General features: G+C 40.1%; 1 non-coding gene across 1 annotated transcript; it reads right to left on the reverse strand.

Annotated features, from left to right (window-relative positions):
• Positions 1 to 284: 284 nt before the first annotated feature.
• On the reverse strand, positions 285 to 357 carry Trnav-aac. Its single transcript has one exon. It is a non-coding gene; the product is annotated as a tRNA-Val (tRNA).
• Positions 358 to 7902: the final 7545 nt, after the last annotated feature.

The following is a 7902-nucleotide window of genomic DNA, read 5'->3' on the forward strand; positions in this document are numbered from 1 at the left end:
GAACATTGTTCCTTGTACCATTCTTCTTTTGCTCGCCGTGTTTCTTTTCGTATTTCTGCATGTAATCTTTTATACTCGCTTTCATCTCTATTTTTAAGTATTCTTCTTTGTTCCATCAATTGTAATATCTTCTCTGTCATCCACTTCTTTTTCATGTTGTCGTGTTTGGTCGCCATTGTGTTTTTACATGCATTAGAGCTTAACATTTTTAATGTTTGCAAATAAATTGTTCAAGTATGGTATATCATTATACGTACACTCAAATGTTTACCGATGAAAAAATATGTTTCCGCCCGGGATCGAACCGGGGACCTTCCGCGTGTTAGGCGGATGTGATAACCACTACACCACGGAAACCAGTTGCTCCTGTGTAATGAAACAGATTATGAGACAGACGTGTTGGCCAGTGGGGCCTCTCGCTACCTCGTAATCTCTGGCGACAGATCTGGAGGACTGACCTTCTACGGGCGATTAGAAAGCCGACGCCGACGCACCGCTGAGAGTGAGTTCGTCCGGTTTGAATTTTCTGCAACTAGAGGGGAAGGGTAACTTAGTTAAGCGCCCGTAGACAGTCCACTTTTTCGACAGTACCACATTACTGTCAAAAGCTGTAATCGGTTAACACCAAATTTCTGTGCTGTAAGTGGACGACGATCGGCAGGAAATATTTTGAATGCACAGTTTGCGAATATTGTTTTCTTTGTTATAGAACTCCAGAAAAACATTCTATTTTCTCCCGTTTATCTCCTTCAGAGTTTTATCAAGTTACTTCGAGATTTGAAATGAAAGGAATTACCCTCCTCAACATACCACAAGATGGCTTGTGGAATATAGATATAGGTGTAGAAAGCGGATTTAAGCTCCCTCATTTTCCGGCTTTTATTCAAAGATAGATGAATTGTGTCAGTAAGAACTCGGACGAAATCATAGCAAGCAACCGGCATGTGATAAAGCCAAAATATCGATTAGACAGCTCATCCTTTGCTGGCATTCCTGCTTTCCTCTTTCATTTCCAGTAAATGGTGAACTGCTATGAGTCGTAAGGATTAACATAATAACGTGCTTTGACAGCAATGCTAGACTTACAAGTTCCCAGAATGCAAACAGAAATTTTATGCTGGTAGCCGTACATTTTTGGCACGTAATATGTCGCTTTTCTCACTCCTCTAACCGATAACTTATTCCGAAAAACAAACAAATCATTCTTAGGTTTACAGAAAACGAACTTACAGTTCCAGAAATAATACTAAGGATGGTAAGATTTCATGGACTAAAAGTTACTCATTGTATGTTCCCTGCTAAGACAACGCGAGGAACTGCATGAGAATATAACTATACGGTTTAAGGGGAATTATGACCACGTAATGAAACTAAACCAAAGAAGGCTGCGTGACGAAGTTCTACCACACTGTTTCTGACTTCTCTGTCATAAAAAAATGCCTTGGGTGATACTGACACCTACTTTTGTGGAGATTCCGGGTTACTATGTATGAATGCTGGGCTGTTCCCTTAAAAGTGTTGCAGCGGATTTCCCTCCCCATTCTTTCGTATGACTTCGCTATAACGATATTCCGCTTATAAGATTCGAGTCTCCTTCCTTCCTTCGTATACCCTTCATAAGCGAACTCATCAAGTCTTATTTTCAACGGGGATTGTATACATATCACCACCAAGGTGTAAGTGAGGAGATATGTTAGAAACGAGGAATTTTGCAAATGCGTTGTCATAGATGAAGAATTTATCCGACAGATTATTTTGGCCCCTAAATCAGAGTGCTCTTCCGACGAAATAACAATCGATCTCCTCACACGAGAATATTTTTCACCATAGTTCATCAGTTAATATCTGCTGTGTTGTTGAATGCGAACCAGCCGATGGTGTAGCTAGAGGGGACAATAAGGCCTCCACCTCCACCTACAACTTCCACTGCCGCGTCCGTGTACTGTGAAAACATACTGGTTTGTGACTTGAGGAGCCACCGTTTGCAACACGCACTCAATGCTTATTCAGGACGAGATCGAGTCAAAAGATCAGTTCCATGCCTGCCACTCGTCTTGAGGAATACACGCCTATTGTTATTTTTCATAAGAGGACAGCGCTTTTTTTTTAGGAGACAGTCCACTAAAGTCTTAGTACACACACACACACACACACACACACACACACACACACACACATGGTAAGATTTCATTGACTAAAGTTACTCATTATAGGCCTATGTTCCCTTTTATGACAACACGAGGAACTGCATGAGAATATAACTATATGGTTTAAGGGGAATTATGACCATGTGATGAAACTAAACCAAAGACATATATATATATATATATATATTATGGATTGTGTCTCCCCACCATGAACCATGGACCTTGCCGCTGATGGGGAGGTTTGCGTGCCTCAGCGGTGTGCGGACATTTGCCACGCCGGACATTTGCCACGATTTTACCTGCTCCGAAGGGTTGGGTCCCTTGTCTCCTCCTCCTCCTCACCCGCATTTAGTAACTCCACTTTAGTGGCACTGTCATCAGTAACATTACCGTCGCTGTCGCACAGTAAAAGCACTTCCTGAGCCTTTCCGCTGGTTTACTTAACATAGGACCAGAATCTCTCTGGATTTTCCGTCACATTTCTAGAGAGAGTTTCGTTGTGGAAACTATTAAACGCATCTCGCATTGAAATCCGCACCAAATTCCGAGTCTCAGTAAAACTTCGCTAATCTTGGAGATTTTGCGTTCGTCTAAATTATACGTGCCTTTTTCGGTGCTCCTGCAGCAGCTTTCTGTCGTGTTTTGTGTACCACGGGGGATCAGTTCAGTCTCTTATTAATTTATTTGGTATGAATCTCTCGAGTGCTGTTGATACTATTTCTATTAACGTAAGCCACATATAGTGTTCACTTACATAGTTTGGAAGGATTGGAGACTGTCTCTTAGAAAGATGTCAACCGAATTTTTAGCTGCTTTTATAAATAGATATATTTCGCGTCTAGTTTTGGTGAATTTCTTTGTTACGGAATTGAGCCTCGCTACGACTGTAATCCCTGTATCCGTCGTGATGCTCAGGATTATTTGTGGCTAAGAGATCAAGTGTGTTTTCGTAACCATTTACAATTTGAATGGCCTCGTGAACTAATTGTTCAAAAAATTAAAAAAATAAGGCATTTGGAACAATTACGGAAGTTCTTTTCTATCTACAATAGGGTCTGAAAATATATTTTTGTCAACATACGGAAGGTAGATTGAAGTCACTGCCAACTATAATTGTATGAGTAGCGTACCTATTCGCGATGAGACTCAAGTTTTCTTTGAACTGTTCAGCAACTGTTTCATCTGAGACTGTGGGTCGGTAAAAGGAGCCAGTTATTAATTTATTCCGGTTGTCGAATATAACCTCCACCCATACCAAGTCACAGGAACTATTTGCTTCAATGTCGCTCGTGAGCTGGAACACACATTATATTATTTTTCCTTAAGTTGTGCTTCTTGTTTCTGTTGTAGTGCAGACCATTAGAATTACGGCTTTTCCCTCCGAAATCTAGGATGCTTTCTCTGTGACCCTGTAAAAATCAGGGCTAAACAATGTAGAACAACAACGTACGTTATAAACATAGCATTCTGTATTACTTCATTTCCTTATTTCTAAAATTTTAAAATTGTATGTCGACTTTAGATGACATGTCAGTCGCAGATGTTCTTATCTCTATTTAGTGAACGTATTTTCAGTCATGTTTTGAACATTGTCCCGCAACACTTTATCAACTAATGTTTCGCCGCAAGGGGTATCGGATTTTAGAGAATAAATTAATATGGAGTATGTCGTTCTTCTTTTCAAATATTCCCATTTCTTCTTTCCTTATTGTCTTTTGGGCATGCAGTTGCAGTAATTAAAGGAGGCACAAATGCACTGATCAAAAAGAAATGATTAGCGTACATTCGCATTCTCTTTACATCGTTCATTTCTTGTTTCTCTCATGGTGATGGACTGTTTCTATCGCAATCAGTAAGCGTGAAAGGAAGCTACCGTACAGACAGAGGGATCTATACCTGGCAGGACTAATTACATACTGACGTAACTGACGGTATTGCTTTCGTTTTCCAAAAGTTATAAATATTTCAATTTCGGAAAAGAAGCTCTGTATTTCGCCAAGACGTCGAAGAAGAAGGTCCCTTACGTACTGATTCTATCGAGTAAGATGTGGAGACGGCGGTTAGAAAGCAGACGACGAAGGGCGTCCCTTACCTGAGGGATCGCTACTCAAGCTACCTGGCGAAGGTGCAAGTGTCGCAAATATTTGGCATTTGCCTCAGCGATACAGATAGCCGTACCGTAGGTAAAATACTTCTTAGGTAAAATAGTCCCCCATTCGGATCTCCGGGCAGGGACTACTCAGGAGGACGTCGTTATCAGATGAAACAAGACTGGCGTACTAACACTTGGTTTAAAAATCATGAACGAAGATCATATACATCGAAGGGGTCTGGAGACAGTGGAAGGTTTCACAAAGACTATATAATGGTTAAGACAGAGATTTAGGAACCAAGTTTTAAACTGTAAGGCATTTCCAGCGGCAAATGTGGACCCTGACCACAATCTGTTGGTTATGAACTGTAGATTAAAACTGAAGAAACTGCGAAAAGGTAGGAATTTAAGGAGATGGGATCTGGATAAACTGAAAGAACCAGAAGTTGTAGAGAGTTTCAGAGAGAGCATTAGGGAATGATTGACAAGAACAGGGGAAAGAAATACAGTAGAAGAAGAATGGGTGGCTGTGAGAGATGAAATATTAAAGGCAACAGAGGATCAAGTAGGTAAAAAGAGGAGGGCTACTAGAAATCCTTCGGTAACAGTGGAGATATTGAACTTAACTGATGAAAGGAGAAAATATAAAAATGCAGTAAATGAAGTAGGCAAAATGGAATACAAACGTCTCAAAAACGAGATCGACAGGAAGTGCAAAATGGCTAAGAAGGGATGGCCAGCGGTCAAATGTAAGGATGCAGTTGCATATATCACTAGGGTTAAAGTAGAAACTGCGTACAGGAAAATTAGAGAGACCTTTGGAGAAAAGATAACCACTTGTATGAATATCAACATCTCAGATAGAAAATAAGTTCTAAGCAAAGAATGGAAGGCAGGAAGGTGGAAGCAGTATATAGAGGGTTTATACATACAAGGGCGATGCACTTGAGGAAAATATTATGGAAATGGAAGAACATGTAGATGAAGATGAAATAGGAGATATGATACTGCGTGAAAAATTTGACAGAGCACTGAAAGACCTGAGTTGAAACAAGGTCCCGGGAGTAGACAGCATTCCATTAGAACTACTGATAGCCTTGGGAGAGCCAGCCCTGACAAAACTCTACCATATGGTGACCAAGATGTATGAGAAAGGCGAAATACCCACAGACTTCAAGAAGAATATAACAACTCCAATCCCAAAGAAAGCAGGTGTTGACAGGTGTGAAAATTACCGAACTATCAGTTTAATAAGCTACGGTTGCAAAATACTAACACGATTTTTTAGAGAAGAATGGAAAAGCTGGTAGAAGCTAACCCTGGGGAGGATCAGTTTGGGTTAGAAGTGTTGGAACACGTGTGGCAATACTGACCCTACGACTTATCTTAGAACATACGTTAAGCAAAGGCAAACCAACGTTTCTAGCATTTGAAGACTTAGAGAAAGTATTTCACAATGTTGACGAGAAAAATCTCTTTCAAATTCTGCAGGTGGCAGGGGTAAAATACAGGGAGTGAAAGTCTACTTACAATTTGTACAGAAACCATATGGCAGATATAAGAGCCGAGGGGCACGAAAGGGAGCCAGTGATTGGGAAGGGAGTGAGGCAGGGTTGTAGCCTATCTCTGATGTTATTCAATCTGTATATTGAGCAATCAGTAAAGGAAACAAAAGAAAACTTTGGAGTAGGAATTAAAATCCATGGAGAAGAAATAAAAACTTTGAGGTTCGCCGATGACATTGTAATTCTGTCAGAGACCGCAGAGGGCCTGGAAGAGCAGTTGAAGGGAATAGACAGAGGATATAAGATGAACATTAACAAAAGCAAAACGAGGGTAATGGAATGTAGTCGATTTAAATCAGGTGATGCTGAGGGAATTAGATTAGGAAATGAGACACTTAAAGCAGGAGAGGAAATTTGCCATTTAGGGAGCAAAATGACTGATGATGGTCAAAGTAGAGAGGATGTAAAATGTAGACTGGCAGTGGAAAGGAAAGCGTTTTTGAAGAATTGAAATTTGTTAACATCGAGTATAGATTTAAGTGTCAGAAAGTCTTTTCTGAAAGTATTTGTATGAAGTGTGCCATGTATGGAAGTGAAACATGGACAATAACTAGTTCGGACAAGAAGAGAACAGAAGCTTTCGAAATGTGGTGCTATGGAAGGATGCTGAAGATGGGTAGATCACCTAACTAATGAGGAGGTATTTAATAGAATTGGGAAGAAGTGGATTTGTGGCACAACTTGACTAGAAGAAGGGATTGGTTGGTAGAACATGCTTTGAGGCATTAAGGGATCACCAATTTAGCATTGCAGGGCAGCGTGGAGGGTGAAAATCGTGGAGGGAGACCAAGAAATGAATACACTTAGCAGATTCAGAAGGATGTAGGCTCAGTAGTTACTTGTAGATGAAGAAGCTTGCACAAGATAAATTAGCATGGAGGGCTGCATCAAACCAGTCTCTGGACTGAAGACCACAACAAACAACATGGATTGTATACATGGATGTAATCACCATCTACGTCAGGAAACATCTTGACTAAGCACAGTATGTGCAATTACTGAAGACCGGAGTTCTAACAGTGAATTCCTTTTGCAACCAGAAGTGGACTGTCCTGTCAACCAAAGGCAGACTCTCCATGTTCTCACGACTAGTGGTACAGTACATCAGGGGATATTATCTTGTTCGTTGGTCGGGCCACGAAATTTTTTTGCATGACCCAAAGTCTCCCATCCTTTCTCCAATAGATTTGGTAATTTTCCGGCGATTGGGAAGCTCATTGTCGGATACTTTAATGCTATATAGAATTGCCACCAAGAACATTCCACCACAAATGAAGTACGGATACAAATTATGGAGGTGAACACTGTATGTTATGTTTTATGCTTAGAGAAGAAACGTCATGAAATACAAAGCCCCTCCGTATGACTAACATTTCTTGTGAAGAAACTGGAGTCTATTCACCATGTGAAAAACTCTTGCTTTTTAGGGCTCTCTAATTAAATACGCATGTCTCGTACGACCTTAGTTGTTTTTCCGCTCTTAAACAAAACAAACAAATACACATGAGTTTGCGTCATCTCCATAACGACAGGATAGCTTCATTGATTGCAAATGTTACCAACGGGGTGCCTCTCTAATTGAAGACTTACGAACGCGTGTATCTAAACCACTTAATATTAGTTGGAAAAAGAGTTCGGACAGAAAAATAATTACCTGTCACATGAACGGCAAAATATCAACCACAACAGATTAACACTAAGTCCAAAACAACACTAATAACTACCCCAGAGTTGAAGTGCGATCATGAAAACATCATACCACAGAGTCAAAGGGGCAACTAGTAGTGAATTAATTAAAAATGGAAAATACCTATAAACTACTAAAATATGATAGATGAGTCAACTGCAGGGACATGGAAATGCAAGTATTGCAGAATTTTTATGGATTAATTGATTTCTGTCAATTTGGGCTGTGATTAATACACAATGTTAACAATTACACAACATTTGAAGACATTCCAAGGAAAAGTAAGTTGCATTTAAAACATCTATACGTTTAACTAAATTGGCCATTTAACTTGACCTTCTAAGGGTTGCTTTACCTAGATACATTTGTTCTTTCCACCTTACAGACATAGATGTGGAATATGGTAGGCTG

The sequence above is a fragment of the Schistocerca piceifrons genome, chromosome 2 (assembly GCF_021461385.2).
Source record: "Schistocerca piceifrons isolate TAMUIC-IGC-003096 chromosome 2, iqSchPice1.1, whole genome shotgun sequence".
Classification (NCBI taxonomy): Eukaryota; Metazoa; Arthropoda; class Insecta; order Orthoptera; family Acrididae; genus Schistocerca; species Schistocerca piceifrons.